Here is a 17,969-nt window from a genome sequence, read left to right on the forward strand (position 1 = left end):
AGCGAATCACCTCCTGATGAACAGGAGTCATGCACATGGTCACTTGCGTCCAGTACTGAGGTTTATTCATAGCCAATGGTGTAGCATCAATTCCCCTTAGTGGAATAGGGAATTTTAAAGGCTCCAAAACAAAACCACAGCGCCTGGCAAATGACAAATCCATCAGACTCAGGGAGGCACCTGAATCCACAAAAGCCATAACCGGGTAAGATGACAGGGAACAAATCAGGGTAACAGACAAAATGAACTTAGGCTGTAAAGTACCGATGGTGACAGATTTATCAATCTTTTTTGTGCGCTTAGAGCATGCTGAGCGTACAAATATAGAGAAGGCGGGCACCACAAGAATAAATACAAAAAAGGGGGATCAACCACGTGCATATAAAAAGTCATATACAACAAAGAACAAGAGAAAAGATATGCACAATAGTGGGATCAACCAACCATAATAGTCTTTATTAGAAATAATTATACAATACAGGGCAATGAGAAAGACAAATTTAAAACCATTTAAAAAGGCCAAAACAAGGCCGTACAAGACAACTAACACCTCCCAGGACAGATAATCTCATAAGACATATACATACATATGAATCTCAGCACATAAAAATACAGCATTGACAAGATACAAGTTGAGCTGACACACGTAATAGTAGCCACATAAATAACAATAGCCTGTGCCGCCAGCTGACCTTAAATATATAGTAACAACCTAAAAAAATTTTTTGCTGTACAATGCAATAGTAATGTGCAATAAGAAATAAGCCAGTACCATACTACCTAAATGCTATTGCAATCCAATAGACACGTAACCTGTTGTAGCCCATTAAAGTAATGTAACCTGGTGATGCTATAATAAATTCAATCAGATGGAAAGTCCAACAGATATTCCCCAAATAGTCACCAACCAGAAAGGCCCCAGGTCCTGTGTCCTAAGGTGGTAATAATGTATGGCAGAGCATGGCCGCAAGTCCTGGGGGGAAAAAACCAAACCCCACGCGTATCGCCGCTGCTAGAGCGTCTTCATCAGGGGAGATGTAGTCAGTCCCTCCAATGCCCGGTTATATACAAAGGGTAATAGAAGATAATAATCACCTGTGAGGGAGCCGCAGCTTCTCGGAACACCGCATGGCGTGGGTAGATGCTAGAGTGTATGGGCTCCTTCCAGGTGTGACGTCATTTCCGGGGGCGTGTCATATCGGGAGGGGGCGTGTTCTCCAAGGCGGCAAAGGAAAGCAGCATGACAGCTTGTGGACGCCATGGAGGTCAGTGGTTTCAGGGTGAAAAATGCTACTTGCCGATCGCTATTCGCTATTGGGGGGAGGCCCTGTGGTGGTCGACCTACTTGTCTGTGTGGGGAGTGACCCGTGGTGGGATTTTGGGGGGTGTTGCTGGCTATTGTGGGGGACCCCTGTGGTGTGGTTTTGGGGGGCTCCGCTGCTGCTGGCTATTGTGGGGGACCGCTGTGGTAGGATTTTGGGGGGCTCCGCTGCTGGCTATTGTGGGGGTTCCCTGCGGTGGGATTTTGGGGGCTCCGCTGCTGCTGGCTATTGTGGAGGATCCCTGCAGTAGGATTTTGGGGGCTCTGCTGCTGCTGGCTATTGTGGGGGACCCCTGTGGTGGGATTTTGGGGGGCTCTGCTGCTGGCTATTGTGGGGGACCCCTGTGGTGGGATTTGGGGGGGCTCCGCTGCTGGCTATTGTGGGGGACCGCTGCGGTGTGGTTTTGGGGGGCTCCGCTGCTGCTGGCTATTGTGGGGGACCGCTGCAGTTTTGGTGGGCTCCGCTGCTGCTGGCTATTGTGGGGGACCCCTGCGGTGGGATTTTGGTGGGCTCTGCTGCTGCTGGCTATTGTGGGGGACCGCTGCGGTGTGGTTTTGGGGGGCTCCGCTGCTGCTGGCTATTGTGGGGGGACCCCTGTGGTGGGGTTTTGGTGGGCTCCGCTGCTGCTGGCTATTGTGGGGGACCCCTGTGGTGGGATTTTGGTGGGCTCCGCTGCTGCTGGCTATTGTGGGGGACCCCTGTGGTGGGATTTTGGTGGGCTCCGCTGCTGCTGGCTATTGTGGGGGATCCCTGCTGTGGGATTTTGGGGGGCTCCGCTGCTGCTGGCTATTGAGGGGGACCCCTGCGGTGGCATTTTGGGGGCTCCGCTGCTGCTGGCTATTGTGGGGGACCGCTGCGGTGTGGTTTTGGGGGGCTCCGCTGCTGCTGGCTATTGTGGGGGACCGCTGCGGTGTGGTTATGGGGGGCTCCGCTGCTGCTGGCTATTGTGGGGGACCGCTGCGGTGTGGTTTTGGGGGGCTCCGCTGCTGCTGGCTATTGTGGGGGACCGCTGCAGTTTTGGTGGGCTCCGCTGATGCTGGCTATTGTGGGGGACCCCTGTGGTGGGATTTTGGTGGGCTCCGCTGCTGCTGGCTATTGTGGGGGACCCCTGCGGTGGGATTTTGGTGGGCTCTGCTGCTGTTGACTATTGTGGGGGACTGCTGCGGTGTGGTTTTGGGGGGCTCCGCTGCTGCTGGCTATTGTGGGGGGACCCCTGTGGTGGGGTTTTGGTGGGCTCCGCTGCTGCTGGCTATTGTGGGGGATCCCTGCTGTGGGATTTTGGGGGGCTCCGCTGCTGCTGGCTATTGTGGGGGACCCCTGCGGTGGCATTTTGGGGGGCTCCGCTGCTGCTGGCTATTGTGGGGGACCGCTGCGGTGTGGTTTTGGGGGGCTCCGCTGCTGCTGGCTATTGTGGGGGACCGCTGCGGTGTGGTTTTGGGGGGCTCCGCTGCTGCTGGCTATTGTGGGGGACCGCTGCAGTTTTGGTGGGCTCCGCTGATGCTGGCTATTGTGGGGGACCCCTGTGGTGGGATTTTGGTGGGCTCCGCTGCTGCTGGCTATTGTGGGGGACCCCTGCGGTGGGATTTTGGTGGGCTCTGCTGCTGTTGGCTATTGTGGGGGACTGCTGCGGTGTGGTTTTGGGGGGCTCCGCTGCTGCTGGCTATTGTGGGGGACCCCTGTGGTGGGATTTTGGTGGGCTCCGCTGCTGCTGGCTATTGTGGGGGACCCCTGCGGTGGGATTTTGGTGGGCTCTGCTGCTGTTGGCTATTGTGGGGGACTGCTGCGGTGTGGTTTTGGGGGGCTCCGCTGCTGCTGGCTATTGTGGGGGGACCCCTGTGGTGGGGTTTTGGTGGGCTCCGCTGCTGCTGGCTATTGTGGGGGATCCCTGCTGTGGCATTTTGGGGGGCTCCGCTGCTGCTGGCTATTGTGGGGGGACCCCTGTGGTGGGGTTTTGGTGGGCTCCGCTGCTGCTGGCTATTGTGGGGGATCCCTGCTGTGGGATTTTGGGGGGCTCCGCTGCTGCTGGCTATTGTGGGGGACCCCTGCGGTGGCATTTTGGGGGGCTCCGCTGCTGCTGGCTATTGTGGGGGACCCCTACGGTGGCATTTTGGGGGGCTCCGCTGCTGCTGGCTATTGTGGGGGACCGCTGAGGTGTGGTTTTGGGGGGCTCCGCTGCTGCTGGCTATTGTGGGGGACCGCTGCGGTGTGGTTTTGGGGGGCTCCGCTGCTGCTGGCTATTGTGGGGGACCGCTGCGGTTTTGGTGGACTCCGCTGCTGGCTATTGTGGGGGACCCCTGTGGTGTGGTTTTGGTGGGCTCCGCTGCTGCTGGCTATTGTGGGGACCCCTGTGGTGGGGTTTTGGTGGGCTCCGCTGCTGCTGGCTATTGTGGGGGACCCCTGTGGTGGGATTTTGGTGGGCTCCGCTGCTGCTGGCTATTGTGGGGGACCGCTGCTGTGTGGTTTTGGGGGGCTCCGCTGCTGCTGGCTATTGTGGGGGACCGCTGCAGTTTTGGTGGGCTCCGCTGATGCTGGCTATTGTGGGGGACCCCTGTGGTGGGATTTTGGTGGGCTCCGCTGCTGCTGGCTATTGTGGGGGACCCCTGCGGTGGGATTTTGGTGGGCTCTGCTGCTGTTGACTATTGTGGGGGACTGCTGCGGTGTGGTTTTGGGGGGCTCCGCTGCTGCAGGCTATTGTGGGGGGACCCCTGTGGTGGGGTTTTGGTGGGCTCCGCTGCTGCTGGCTATTGTGGGGGATCCCTGCTGTGGGATTTTGGGGGGCTCCGCTGCTGCTGGCTATTGTGGGGGACCCCTGCGGTGGCATTTTGGGGGGCTCCGCTGCTGCTGGCTATTGTGGGGGACCGCTGCGGTGTGGTTTTGGGGGGCTCCGCTGCTGCTGGCTATTGTGGGGGACCGCTGCGGTGTGGTTTTGGGGGGCTCCGCTGCTGCTGGCTATTGTGGGGGACCGCTGCAGTTTTGGTGGGCTCCGCTGATGCTGGCTATTGTGGGGGACCCCTGTGGTGGGATTTTGGTGGGCTCCGCTGCTGCTGGCTATTGTGGGGGACCCCTGCGGTGGGATTTTGGTGGGCTCTGCTGCTGTTGGCTATTGTGGGGGACTGCTGCGGTGTGGTTTTGGGGGGCTCCGCTGCTGCTGGCTATTGTGGGGGGACCCCTGTGGTGGGGTTTTGGTGGGCTCCGCTGCTGCTGGCTATTGTGGGGGATCCCTGCTGTGGGATTTTGGGGGGCTCCGCTGCTGCTGGCTATTGTGGGGGACCCCTGCGGTGGCATTTTGGGGGGCTCCGCTGCTGCTGGCTATTGTGGGGGACCGCTGCGGTGTGGTTTTGGGGGGCTCCGCTGCTGCTGGCTATTGTGGGGGACCGCTGCGGTGTGGTTTTGGGGGGCTCCGCTGCTGCTGGCTATTGTGGGGGACCGCTGCGGTTTTGGTGGACTCCGCTGCTGGCTATTGTGGGGGACCCCTGTGGTGTGGTTTTGGTGGGCTCCGCTGCTGCTGGCTATTGTGGGGACCCCTGTGGTGGGGTTTTGGTGGGCTCCGCTGCTGCTGGCTATTGTGGGGGACCCCTGTGGTGGGATTTTGGTGGGCTCCGCTGCTGCTGGCTATTGTGGGGGACCCCTGCGGTGGGATTTGGGGGGGCTCCGCTGCTGCTGGCTATTGTGGGGGACCGCTGCTGTGTGGTTTTGGGGGGCTCCGCTGCTGCTGGCTATTGTGGGGGACTGCTGCAGTTTTGGTGGGCTCCGCTGATGCTGGCTATTGTGGGGGACCCCTGTGGTGGGATTTTGGTGGGCTCCGCTGCTGCTGGCTATTGTGGGGGACCCCTGCGGTGGGATTTTGGTGGGCTCTGCTGCTGCTGGCTATTGTGGGGGACCGCTACGGTGTGGTTTTGGGGGGCTCCGCTGCTGCTGGCTATTGTGAGGGGACCCCTGTGGTGGGGTTTTGGTGGACTCCGCTGCTGGCTATTGTGGGGGACCCCTGTGGTGTGGTTTTGGTGGGCTCCGCTGCTGCTGGCTATTGTGGGGACCCCTGTGGTGGGGTTTTGGTGGGCTCCGCTGCTGCTGGCTATTGTGGGGGACCCCTGTGGTGGGATTTTGGTGGGCTCCGCTGCTGCTGGCTATTGTGGGGGACCCCTGCGGTGGGATTTTGGGGGGCTCCGCTGCTGCTGGCTATTGTGGGGGACCGCTGCTGTGTGGTTTTGGGGGGCTCCGCTGCTGCTGGCTATTGTGGGGGACTGCTGCAGTTTTGGTGGGCTCCGCTGATGCTGGCTATTGTGGGAGACCCCTGTGGTGGGATTTTGGTGGGCTCCGCTGCTGCTGGCTATTGTGGGGGACCCCTGCGGTGGGATTTTGGTGGGCTCTGCTGCTGCTGGCTATTGTGGGGGACCGCTACGGTGTGGTTTTGGGGGGCTCCGCTGCTGCTGGCTATTGTGAGGGGACCCCTGTGGTGGGGTTTTGGTGGGCTCCGCTGCTGCTGGCTATTGTGGGGGACCCCTGCGGTGGGATTTTGGTGGGCTCCGCTGCTGCTGGCTATTGTGGGGGACCCCTGTGGTGTGGTTTTGGGGGGTTCCGCTGCTGGCTATTGTGGGGGACCCCTGTGGTGGGGTTTTGGTGGGCTCCGCTGCTGCTGGCTATTGTGGGGGACCCCTGTGGTGGGGTTTTGGTGGGCTCCGCTGCTGCTGGCTATTGTGGGGGACCGCTGCGGTGTGGTTTTGGGGGGCTCCGCTGCTGCTGGCTATTGTGGGGGACCGCTGCGGTTTTGGTGGGCTCCGCTGCTGGCTATTGTGGGGGACCCCTGTGGTGTGGTTTTGGTGGGCTCCGCTGCTGCTGGCTATTGTGGGGACCCCTGTGGTGGGGTTTTGGTGGGCTCCGCTGCTGCTGGCTATTGTGGGGGACCCCTGTGGTGGGATTTTGGTGGGCTCCGCTGCTGCTGGCTATTGTGGGGGACCCCTGCGGTGGGATTTTGGGGGGCTCAGCTGCTGCTGGCTATTGTGGGGGACCGCTGCTGTGTGGTTTTGGGGGGCTCCGCTGCTGCTGGCTATTGTGGGGGACCGCTGCAGTTTTGGTGGGCTCCGCTGATGCTGGCTATTGTGGGGGACCCCTGTGGTGGGATTTTGGTGGGCTCCGCTGCTGCTGGCTATTGTGGGGGACCCCTGCGGTGGGATTTTGGTGGGCTCTGCTGCTGCTGGCTATTGTGGGGGACCGCTGCGGTGTGGTTTTGGGGGGCTCCGCTGCTGCTGGCTATTGTGGGGGGACCCCTGTGGTGGGGTTTTGGTGGGCTCCGCTGCTGCTGGCTATTGTGGGGGACCCCTGCGGTGGGATTTTGGTGGGCTCCGCTGCTGCTGGCTATTGTGGGGGACCCCTGTGGTGTGGTTTTGGGGGGTTCCGCTGCTGGCTATTGTGGGGGACCCCTGTGGTGTGGTTTTGGTGGGCTCCGCTGCTGCTGGCTATTGTGGGGGACCCCTGTGGTGGGGTTTTGGTGGGCTCCGCTGCTGCTGGCTATTGTGGGGGACCCCTGTGGTGGGGTTTTGGTGGGCTCCGCTGCTGCTGGCTATTGTGGGGGACCCCTGTGGTGGGGTTTTGGTGGGCTCCGCTGCTGCTGGCTATTGTGGGGGACCCCTGTGGTGGGGTTTTGGTGGGCTCCGCTGCTGCTGGCTATTGTGGGGGACCCCTGTGGTGGGATTTTGGTGGGCTCCGCTGCTGCTGGCTATTGTGGGGGATCCCTGCTGTGGGATTTTGGGGGGCTCCGCTGCTGCTGGCTATTGTGGGGGACCCCTGCGGTGGGATTTTGGGGGGCTCTGCTGCTGCTGGCTATTGTGGGGGACTCCTGCGGTGGGATTTTGGGAGGCTCCGCTGCTGCTGGCTATTGTGGGGGACCCCTGTGGTGGGCTTTTGGGGGGACCTGCTGCTGCTTGCTATTGTGGGATTTTGTGGGGGGGGGGACTGCTGCTGGCTGTTGTGGTGGACTTCTGTGGTAGGCAACCTGCTTTTGTGAGGGGGGCTGCAGGCTATTGGGGGACCCCTGACCTGCTTGTGGGGGGGGCGACCTGCTGCATGCAATTGGGGGTGACCCATTTTAGTGGGGGGGTGACCTGCTTGTGGGGGGGGGGACCTGCTGCTGGCAATTGGGGGGACCCCTGTGGTGGGATTTAGGGGTGACCTGCTTATGGGGAGACTTGTTTGGGGTGGGAGACCTGCTGCTGGCTATTGGGGTGACCCCTGTGGTGTGATTTGGGGGCGACCTGCATGCGGGGGACCCCTTTTAGGCTACGTTCACATTTGCGTTGTGCGCCGCAGCGCACAACGCAAACAAAAACGCGGTAAAACGCTGCGTTTTGCGCCGCATGCGTCGTTTTTGGCCGCAAGTTGGACGCAAAAAAAATGCAACTTGATGCGTTTCTTGCGTCCAACGCTTGCGGCCATGCGGCGCTAAACGCAGCACAACGCATGTCCATGCGCCCCCATGTTAAATATAGGGGCGCATGATGCATGCGGCGCCGACCGCAAATGTGAACGTAGCCTTAGTGAGGGTGACCTGCTTATGGTTGGGTTTGGGGAGGCGACCTGCTTGTTACGGGACCCCTTTTAGTGGGGGCGACCTGCTTGTGGAGGGGTGACCTGCTGATGGCTATTGATGGGCCCCTGTGGTGGGGTTTGGGGGGTGACCTGGCTATTGTTGGGGACCCCTGTGGTGGGGTTTGGAGGTGACGTGCTGCTTACGGGGTGGACCCCTTTTAGTGGGGGCGACCTGCTGCTGGCTATTGGGGAGACCCTGGTGATGGGGTATGAGGGCGACATGCTTGTGGTCGGGTTTTGGGAGGGCGTGACCTGCTGTCTATTGGGGGGACCCTTGTGGTGGATGTGGGGGGAGACCTGCTGCAAGCTATTGGGGGACCCCTGTGGTGGGATGCGGGGGTGACCTGCTTGTGGGATGTGGGGAGGCGACCTGCATGTGAGGGGTGACCTGCTGCAGGCTATTTGGGGGACCCCTGTGGTGAGATTTGAGGGCGACCTGCTTGTCGTTGAATGTGGGGAGGCGACCTGCTTGTTGTTGAATGTGGGGAGGCGACCTGCTTGTCGTTGAATGTGGGGAGGCGACCTGCTTGTCGTTGAATGTGGGGAGGCGACCTGCTTGTCGTTGAATGTGGGGAGGCGACCTGCTTGTCGTTGAATGTGGGGAGGCGACCTGCTTGTCGTTGAATGTGGGGAGGCGACCTGCTTGTCGTTGAATGTGGGGAGGCGACCTGCTTGTCGTTGAATGTGGGGAGGCGACCTGCTTGTCGTTGAATGTGGGGAGGCGACCTGCTTGTCGTTGAATGTGGAGAGGCGACCTGCTTGTCGTTGAATGTGGGGAGGCGACCTGCTGCTGGCTATTGGGGGGGATCCCGTGGTGGGATTTGGGGATGACCTGCTGCTTACAGATGGAACCCTTTTATTGGGGGGTGACCTGCTGCTTACTGGGGGATCCCTTTTATTGGGGGCGACCTGCTTATGGGTTGGGTTTGGGGGGGGGGCTGAAGAGGGTTTAAGCTGGGTGGGGGGTGGACATCGAAGGGGGTGTGTGCTGGGTGGGGGGGTCCACGTCCGATGGGGGTTTGTGCTCGGGAGGGGGGGGTCCACGTGTGATGGGGGTTTGTGCGGGGTGGGGGGTCTGCATCTGGGGGTTTGCTGGGTGGGGGGTTCCGCGTCCGGTGGGGGTTGGACGTCCGATGGTGGTTTGTGGGGGTTGGACGTCCGATGGGGGTTGGACGTCCGATGGGGGTTTGTGGGGGTTGGACGTCCGATGAGAGTTTAAGCTGGGGTGGCGTTCGATTGGAGGGGGTGTCTGATGGGATTTATGGTTGGGGCAGGGGGCGCCATATTTGGATTTACGCTTGAGGGGAGGGAATGTCTGGTGGGCTTTGGATTTATCCTGTGGGGTCCGCTGGTTAATGTGAGGTGGATGTTCCTGACTGGGGGAGCGAGGTTATGCTGTGTGGCCATCTGGTTGATGTGGGGGGGGGGGGGGCTAATGCTTCATTGGGGTACACAAAAAAAATATGAGTGTATGCTGCTTATGCTATGCAAAAAAAAAAGGTATTTCCCTGTAGAGTAGGCCACACCACCAACTGGCACGAAGCTAATCCTTTTTATCTTAATGTCAGTAGGAGGCAGACATGGGTCTGGACCACCCAGCTCAGTTCTGACTTAGGTTTTGGGGGGGTTTTTTTATTAACGATTTTCCTTTTTCTTTTTTCTTTTTTTTTTTTTTTTTTTTTTTCAGATACGGCTTTTGAGGGCGACAGTGGAATTGTCACTCTAATCTCCCACCTAGAATTGTCACTACCATATCATCTGTGGTCTACGAGGCAAGGCCCTAACACATCAAAAGTGTTTGTGGTTCCCCAGAGGACGGTCCATGCCACGAATCCCCCTACCCTCTGGCCCCCCCAGAGCCAGATAGAGTAGGGAGGGAAGACTAATCCGTTATGTGCCAGCCGCCGAAAGGTCTGCGTCCAGGTTATTCCATGCCCATCTTCATCATCGGTCTGTGAAGAATGATGTGTGACCTTCAGGACAGGTATATCCTACCAGGCAGTGAGGGGGCTACTTTAAAAAAAAAAAAAAAAAAAAAAAAAAAAAAAAAATGGAAAGGACAGGACAAGTATGTCCTAGTTTGCCCCTGAGCAATATGGATATCTTCTGGGGAAACCTTCCTATTCATGCAGCCTCCATGTTTTCCAGAGGCTCCTGTGACCCTGCTCTTAAAATATCCAGGCTTCGGTCTAGGCCTTCTCTGGTGGCCGGTCCACACCGCCAGTGCCCTGAACAATCATGCACACCAACTTTCTAGTGTGTCCTACTCTGCACCTATCAGTTTAAGAGTACTTCGCTTCTGCAACAGAGGACTAAAGTCTGCCTCCCAAGACATCTGCTGTTCAATTTTGGTTGTTTTGGAAATGTTCTGTCCAAAAAACCGACGGGACAACTCTCCGACCCGCCAGGAAAAGATGAGACCTTCCTTTAGGCCAACCCCCTCCTGGCATCCATGAACCCACCAGCACTGGTCTGCTAGGCCTGGATCTAGCAGACTCTCTTCGACATGATGGGGCGTTCCCACCTTGGATGTTTCTCAGGGTCGGCTGCCGTGTCCTTCACAATTCAAGGCCGGTATTACGATCTCTGGTCTGGGACACCGAAACCTCAGACATCGGAGGCAGGCCTGGGGGGAACAGAGCCACATACCAAACCGACAGTCCAACCCGCATGCACCAACAGCATACTACAGTTTTACAATACTTTAGAAATGCATAAAATGAAACAAGCAAAGGCATAAAGTTATTCAATGCAAAAAAATGCAGTTTTATAAAATTGGAAATGTTTCTATATCTAATGGTAAAATGATATTTATCCAGTATTTCTATAAGTAAAAGTCTGAGATTTCTGTGGGAAATGGTCATTTGTTCCTCTTAAACCAGTTCTGAATGTAAATAAAACATTACTCTGATGAAGTCTCCACATTGTATTTTCGCCTTTCATTTCATGCGCAGGGCAGGACAAGCCCATGATGTATCTGTGTAACACATGGTAGGTGCTATAATAACAGCCGTAGGCTGGTTTCACACCAGCGTTCGGCAGGGCTGCGGATGGCAGCCTTCTTCCTCCGTTAAGGCTACTTTCACACTAACGTCGCTTGCTGTACGTCTCAATGCGTCATTTTGGAGAAAAAACGCATCCTGCAAAGTTGCCTGCATGATGCGTTTTTTCTCCATAGACTTTCATTAGCAACACATTGGGACGGATTGCCACACGTCGCATCCATCATGCGACAGATGCGTCGTGTTTTGGCGGACCGTCGGCACAAAAAAAAGTTCCATGTAACTTTTTTGTGCGTCGAGTCCGCCATTTTCGACCGCGCATGCGTGGCCGAAACTCCGCCCCCTCCTCCCCGGAACTCACAATAGGCCCCGGATGCGTTGTAAAACTGCCTCCGCTGCCCACGTTGTTCTACATAAAACACACTGTCCGTCGGGCCGACGGTTTGCGACTGCCCGTACCGACTGACTAGTGTGAAAGTAGCCTTAGCCCTGCTCACTGCCACAACTCTTCATTCAGTTCCGCCTACGTCTGCATGCGTCCTGCATACCCTATCTTTAATATTGGGTACGCAGGCCAAGCGGATGCCTCCGCATGCGTTGTTTCAACGCTGCGCCGACTGCAATAAAATGCAACATGTTGCGTTCGACGCAGTTCAGCGCATCTTCAAAATGAGGCATGCCTGTGTACCCAATGTTAGATAGGGGACGCATGCAGACTTAGGCGGAGCTGAAGGAAGAGGCGCAGCAGTGGGCGGGGCTTAATGGAGGAAGAATGCTGCCGAACGCTGGTGTGAAACCTGCCTGAGACAGGTAAGCCACTTTTGAAACAGTGTTCACATGTACAAGCTCTTAGCCCCTTTGTGGCGTGGCCAATTTTTTAAAATCTGACCAGTGTCACTTTATATAGTAATAACTCTGGAATGCTTCAACATCCCATTGATTTTGAGATTAATTTTTTTTTTCGTGTTATATTAGGCTTTATGATAATGGTAAACTTGAGTTGATATGTTTTGATTTATTTTGTAAAAAATCAGAAATTTTACAAATTTTAAAAAATATAAATTTTTAATGATTTTCCCTTTAAGGCCGGAGTCACACTAGAGAGGAATACGGACGAGTGCTATGCGAGAAAAAAATCGCATAGCACTCGAACCAATGTTAATCTCCCATCACTTTTTTTTTCACGACCGTATATGTGCGAGTGAAATTGCAGTATGCTGTGATTTGCACCGTATATCAGCCGAGACTCGCCAATGAAAGTCTATTTGTGCAAGAAAAACTCACACCACACGGGCCTTCAGTGTGACTTGCGAGAAATACGCAACGGTGTCCTTTGAAAGGCCGACAATTCAGGTGCAGTGTACAGTAAAATCACACTGACAGGTTACAATAGAATAGACATATACACACAGTATAGGTGTATATAAAATCTAAAGAGATACACTACAGACCAAAAGTTTGGACACACCTCATTTAAAGATTTTTCTGTATTTCATGACTGAAAATTGTATATTCACACTGAAGGCATCAAAACTATGAATTAACACATGTGGAATTATATACTTAATTTCAGTTTCACACTTTTTTGTTATGTCTTACTGTATATTCTAGGTTCTTCAAAGTAGCCACCTTTTTCTTTGATGACTGCTTTTCACACTCTTGGCATTCTCTTGATGAGCTGCAAGAGGTAGTCACTGGGAATGATTTTCACTTCACAGGTGTGCCCTGTCAGGTTTAATAAGTGGGATTTCTTGCCTTATAAATGGGTTTGGGACCATCAGTTGTGTTGTGCAGAAGTCTGGTGGATACACAGCTGATAGTCCTACTGAATAGACTGTTAGCTGCTTTTTTCCTGCCATAATACAAATTCTAAGTAAAGAAAAACGAGTGGCCATCATTACTTTAAGAAATGAAGATCAGTCAGTCCGAAAAATTGGGAAAACTGAAAGTGTCCCCAAGTGCAGTGGCAAAAACCACCAAGCGCTACTAAGAAACTGGCTCACATGAGGACCGCCCCAGGAAAGGAATACCAAGAGTCACCTCTGCTTCTGAGGATAAGTTTATCCGAGTCACCAGCCTCAGAAATCGCAGGTTAACAGCAGCTCAGATTAGAGACCAGGTCAATGCCACACAGAGTTCTAGCAGCAGACACATCTCTACAACAACTGTTAGGGCTTGTTTCCATTTGCGAGAAACACATCCGTATCTCGCATGTGGAAACCAAGCTGTGGCGCCGGCACTTTGGAGCAAAGCGTGCAGCTCCATGTGTTCCTATGCGGCTGCATGCTCCGCTCTGGAGTGCCGGTGCTACAGCTTGGTTTCCACATGCGAGATACGGACGTGTTTCTCGCAAATGGAAACAAGCCCTTAAGAGGAGACTTTGTGCAGCAGGCCTTCATGGTAAAATAGCTGCTAGGAAACCACTGCTAAGGACAGGCAACAAGCAGAAGAGACTTGTTTGGGCTAAATAACGCAAGGAATGGACATTAGACCAGTGGAAACCTGTGCTTTGGTCAGATGAGTCCGAATTTTAGATCTTTGGTTCCAACCACCGTGTCTTTGTACACAGAAAAGGTGAACGGATGGACTCTAAATGCCTGGTTTCCACCGTGAAGCATGGAGGAGGAGGTGTGATGGTGTGGGGGGCTTTGCTGGTGACACTGTTGGGGATTTATTCAAAATTGAAGGCATACTGAACCAGCATGGCTACCACAGCATCTTGCAGCGACATGCTATACCATCCGGTTTGCTTTTAGTTGGACCATCATTTATTTTTCAACAGGACAATGACCCCAAACACACCTCCAGGCTGTGTAAGGGCTATTTGACCAAGAAGGAGAGTGATGGGGTGCTACGCCAGATGACCTGGCCACCACAGTCACCAGACCTGAACCCAATCGAGATGGTTTGGGGTGAGCTGGACCACAGAGTGAAGGCAAAAGGGCCAACAAGTGCTAAGCATCTCTGGGAACTCCTTCAAGATTGTTGGAAGACCATTCCCAGTGACTACCTCTTGAAGCTCATCAAGAGACTGCCAAGAGTGTGCAAAGCAGTCATCAAAGCAAAAGGTGGCTACTTTGAAAAACCTAGAATATAAGACATTTTCAGTTGCCTTACACTTTTATTAAGTATATAATTCCACATAGTTTTGATGCCTTCAGTGTGATTGTACAGTTTTCATAGTCATGAAAATACAGAAAAATCTTTAAATGAGGTGTGTCTAAACATTTGGTCTATACTGTCTGTGTGTGTGTATGTATGTGTTTGTGTGTATATGTATATTTGTATATATATAATATATCACACGGACAGTGGAATAGCTGATAGATAATTTGTCGGCTTCTGTTAAATCATTGCATAGGCTGACAGGATAGGAGACATGGTTTACATACAGTAAACCATTGCAGAACAGTTAGACTTATATAGGTCAGTGACTAATACGGTTAGTAGTGTGTGTGTGTGTGTAAAATTTGGGGCCTGTATGTATTTAATGTTTTCACTGAAAAAACTGGCGTGGGCTCCCGCACAATTTTCTGTGCCACAGAGGGAAAGCCGGTGACTGAGGACAGATATTATAGCCTAGAGAGGGACCATGGTTATTGCCACCCCAGAAAAGGTGCATCTGTAAGATGCGCCAATTCTGGCACTCAGCCTCTGTCTTCTCACTGCCCTGTAGCGGTGGCATATGGGGTAATAAGGGGTTAATTTCACCTTTGTATTGTAAGGTGACATTAGGCCAGCTTAGTAATGGAGAGATGTCTGATAGATGCCTCTCCATTACTAACCTGTGGGCTTGATGTTACTTGACAATAAAAAGGTGACATCAACCGCACAATTATGAACCCCTCTGCTACAGGGCAAGTGGGAAGAGCGAGGCTAAGTGCCAGAATTGGCACATCTATAAGATGCGCCATTTCTGCGACGGCTGAGAGCTGATGGTTTTTAGCCTGTGGGGCTGCCAATATCCATGGCCTCTTCACAGGCTATAAATATCAGCCTACAGCTGTCTGCCTAGCATTTGCTGGTTGGATTTTATGTCAATATTTTGTGTCCCCCTGTAAAATAGCCAGTAAAGGCTAAGCAAACAGCTGTGAGCTGATATTAATAGCCTGGGAACCTTTATGGTTATTGGCTCCTTTCCAGAATAGTAACATCAGCTGTCAGCTTTCCCACTGCTGGTTATGAAAATTATGCGGGAGCCCATGCAGGCTTTATTTTTTGAAAAATAAACATTTTGCATTTCACGCAGGTTTCTTAGTTGTTTTTTTTACAGCATATGTAGGTTAATTATGTTAATGCTCCTACATGGGTGTGTGTGTGTCTTTAGTTAATATTAATGAGGGTATCTCGTGAAGAGTTTGAATAAGGAAATGCATCAAATTCCTTTATTTATTTTTATTTTTTTTAATATATCTTTATTTAGCGCTCACGATTTACAGAAACGCATCAAATCCGCATAAAAAAGTACAGAATTTCCACTGCGTTTTCTGCTAAGAGACGCACTAACCATGCAGACATTTCCTCAAGCAAATCTGCAACGTGCGTACATAGCCTTAACCATTTTGCGTCCATATTCATTAATGAGCAGAACCACGTGACCGCTGAACACAGGAAGAGCTGCCCGGAGACCATCGGACATGCAGGGAAAAGGCCAGGAGCAGGTGAGTATGTGAGAGCCGCCGCTTCCCCGCCGACAATGACTCGACTATAAGCCGAGAGGGTCTCTTTCTGCCCCCAAAAATTTCGGCTTATACGCGAGTATATACGGTACAGCACTCTAGAAGGGTGTGTATAAGGCCATATAGGTGCTGGTGGTACTATATATGGGGAAAACCTGGTGACAGGTTCCCTTTAAGAAACCTATGGAACTAGGTTAAAATTAGCATTTTTTTGGATGGTGAAAAACTTGTAATTTAAATATTGATGGTGGCTGAACTGCAGGTGGTCTGTGTCGCTTCATAAGTTTAAGGCCGTGGTCACACTAGCGTAGAATACGGACGAGCGCTATGTGAGAAAGCATCGCATGGCACTCGGACCAGTGTTAATCTATGGGGCAGATCACATCTGTGATTATTTTTTCATGCCAAATCAGCATACGAGAACAATTGCAGCATATATACCTGACAGGGGCCCATACAGTCTATATCTACAATAATATATACCTGACAGGGGCCCATACATTCTGATATCATCACTAATATATATACCTGACGGGGCCCATACATTCTGATATCATCACTAATATATATACCTGACGGGGCCCATACATTCTGATACCATCACTAATATATACCTGACATGGGCCCATACATTCTGATATCATCACTAATATATATACCTGACAGGGCCCATACATTCTGATATCACTAATATATACCTGACAGGGCCCATACATTCTGATACCATCACTAATATATACCTGACATGGGCCCATACATTCTGATATCATCACTAATATATATACCTGACAGGGCCCATACATTCTGATATCACTAATATATACCTGACAGGGCCCATACATTCTGATACTATCAGTAATATATACCTGACAGGGGCCCATGCATTCTGATACCATCACTAATATATACCTGACATGGGCCCATACATTCTGATATCATCAGTAATATATACCTGACAGGAGCCCACACATTCTGATATCATCACTACTGTAATATATACCTCACAGAGGCCCATACATTCTGATATTATCACTAATATATACCTGACAGGGGCCCACACATTCTGATATCATCAGTAATATATACCTGACAGGAGCCCATGCATTCTGATACCATCACTAATATATACCTGACAGGAGCCCATACATTCTGATATCACTAATATATACCTGACAGGAGCCCATGCATTCTGATACCATCACTAATATATACCTGACAGGAGCCCACACATTCTGATATCATCACTACTGTAATATATACCTCACAGAGGCCCATACATTCTGATATTATCACTAATATACACCTGACAGGAGCCCACACATTCTGATACCGTCAATGATATATATATACCTGATAGGAGCCCATACATTCTGATATCATCACTTATATATACCTGACAGGAGCCCGTACAGTCTACAGTATATCTACAGTAATATATACCTGACAGGAGCCCGTACAGTCTATATCTACAATAATATATGCCTGAAAGGAGTCTGTACAGTCTATATCTACAATAATATATACCAGGAAGGAGCCCATACACTCTAGCATCTTCAGTAGTGAGCCGGCTAGAGTGTATGGGCTGCAGTCAGGGAACCAGGAAGGAGCCCATACAGTCTATATCTACAATAATATATACCTGACAGGAGCCTGTACAGTCTATATCTACAATAATATATATCTGACAGGAGCCCGTACAGTCAGTATCTACAATAATATATGCCAGAAAGGAGTCTGTACAGTCCATATCTACAATAATATATACCAGCAAGGAGCCCATAAAACTCTAGCATCTTCAGTAATGAGCCGGCTAGAGTGTATGGGCTGCAGTCAGGCACCTGGAAGGAGCCCATACACTCTAGCATCTTCAGTAGTGAGCCGGCTAGAGTGTATGGGCTGCAGTCAGGCACCTGGAAGGAGCCCATACACTCTAGCATCTTCAGTAGTGGGCCGGCTAGAGTGTATGGGCTGCAGTCAGGCACCTGGAAGGAGCCCATACACTCTAGCATCTTCAGTAGTGAGCCGGCTAGAGTGTATGGGCTGCAGTCAGGCACCTGGAAGGAGCCCATACACTCTAGCATCTTCAGTAGTGAGCCGGCTAGAGTGTATGGGCTGCAGTCAGGGAACCAGGAAGGAGCCCATACAGTCTACACTCACCGGCCACTTTATTAGGTACACCTGTCCAACTTCTTGTTAACACTTAATTTCTAATCAGCCAATCACATGGCGGCAACTCAGTGCATTTAGGCATGTAGACATGGTCAAGACAATCTCCTGCAGTTCAAACCGAGCATCAGTATGGGGAAGAAAGGTGATTTGAGTGCCTTTGAACGTGGCATGGTTGTTGGTGCCAGAAGGGCTGGTCTGAGTATTTCAGAAACTGC

General features: G+C 52.6%; 2 long non-coding RNA genes across 6 annotated transcripts in view; one reads left to right on the top strand and one right to left on the bottom strand.

Annotated features, from left to right (window-relative positions):
• The window catches only part of LOC143804751 (uncharacterized), a 111,182-nt gene extending 109,996 nt beyond the window's left edge, over positions 1–1,186 (bottom strand). For 2 of the 5 annotated variants that reach the window (XR_013221100.1, XR_013221098.1), the window contains exon 1: positions 1,096–1,186. This is a non-coding gene — a long non-coding RNA (uncharacterized LOC143804751). The remainder of the gene's footprint in view (positions 1–1,095) is intronic. The other 3 variants (XR_013221101.1, XR_013221097.1, XR_013221099.1) reach the window with 3 other exon arrangements.
• LOC143804752 (uncharacterized) lies at positions 1,147–10,826 on the top strand. The gene is made up of 2 exons (XR_013221102.1): positions 1,147–1,265; positions 9,592–10,826. It is a non-coding gene; the product is annotated as an uncharacterized LOC143804752 (long non-coding RNA).
• The last annotated feature ends 7,143 nt before the right edge of the window (positions 10,827–17,969 follow it).

The sequence above is a fragment of the Ranitomeya variabilis genome, chromosome 2 (genome assembly GCF_051348905.1).
Source record: "Ranitomeya variabilis isolate aRanVar5 chromosome 2, aRanVar5.hap1, whole genome shotgun sequence".
NCBI lineage: Eukaryota > Metazoa > Chordata > Amphibia > Anura > Dendrobatidae > Ranitomeya > Ranitomeya variabilis.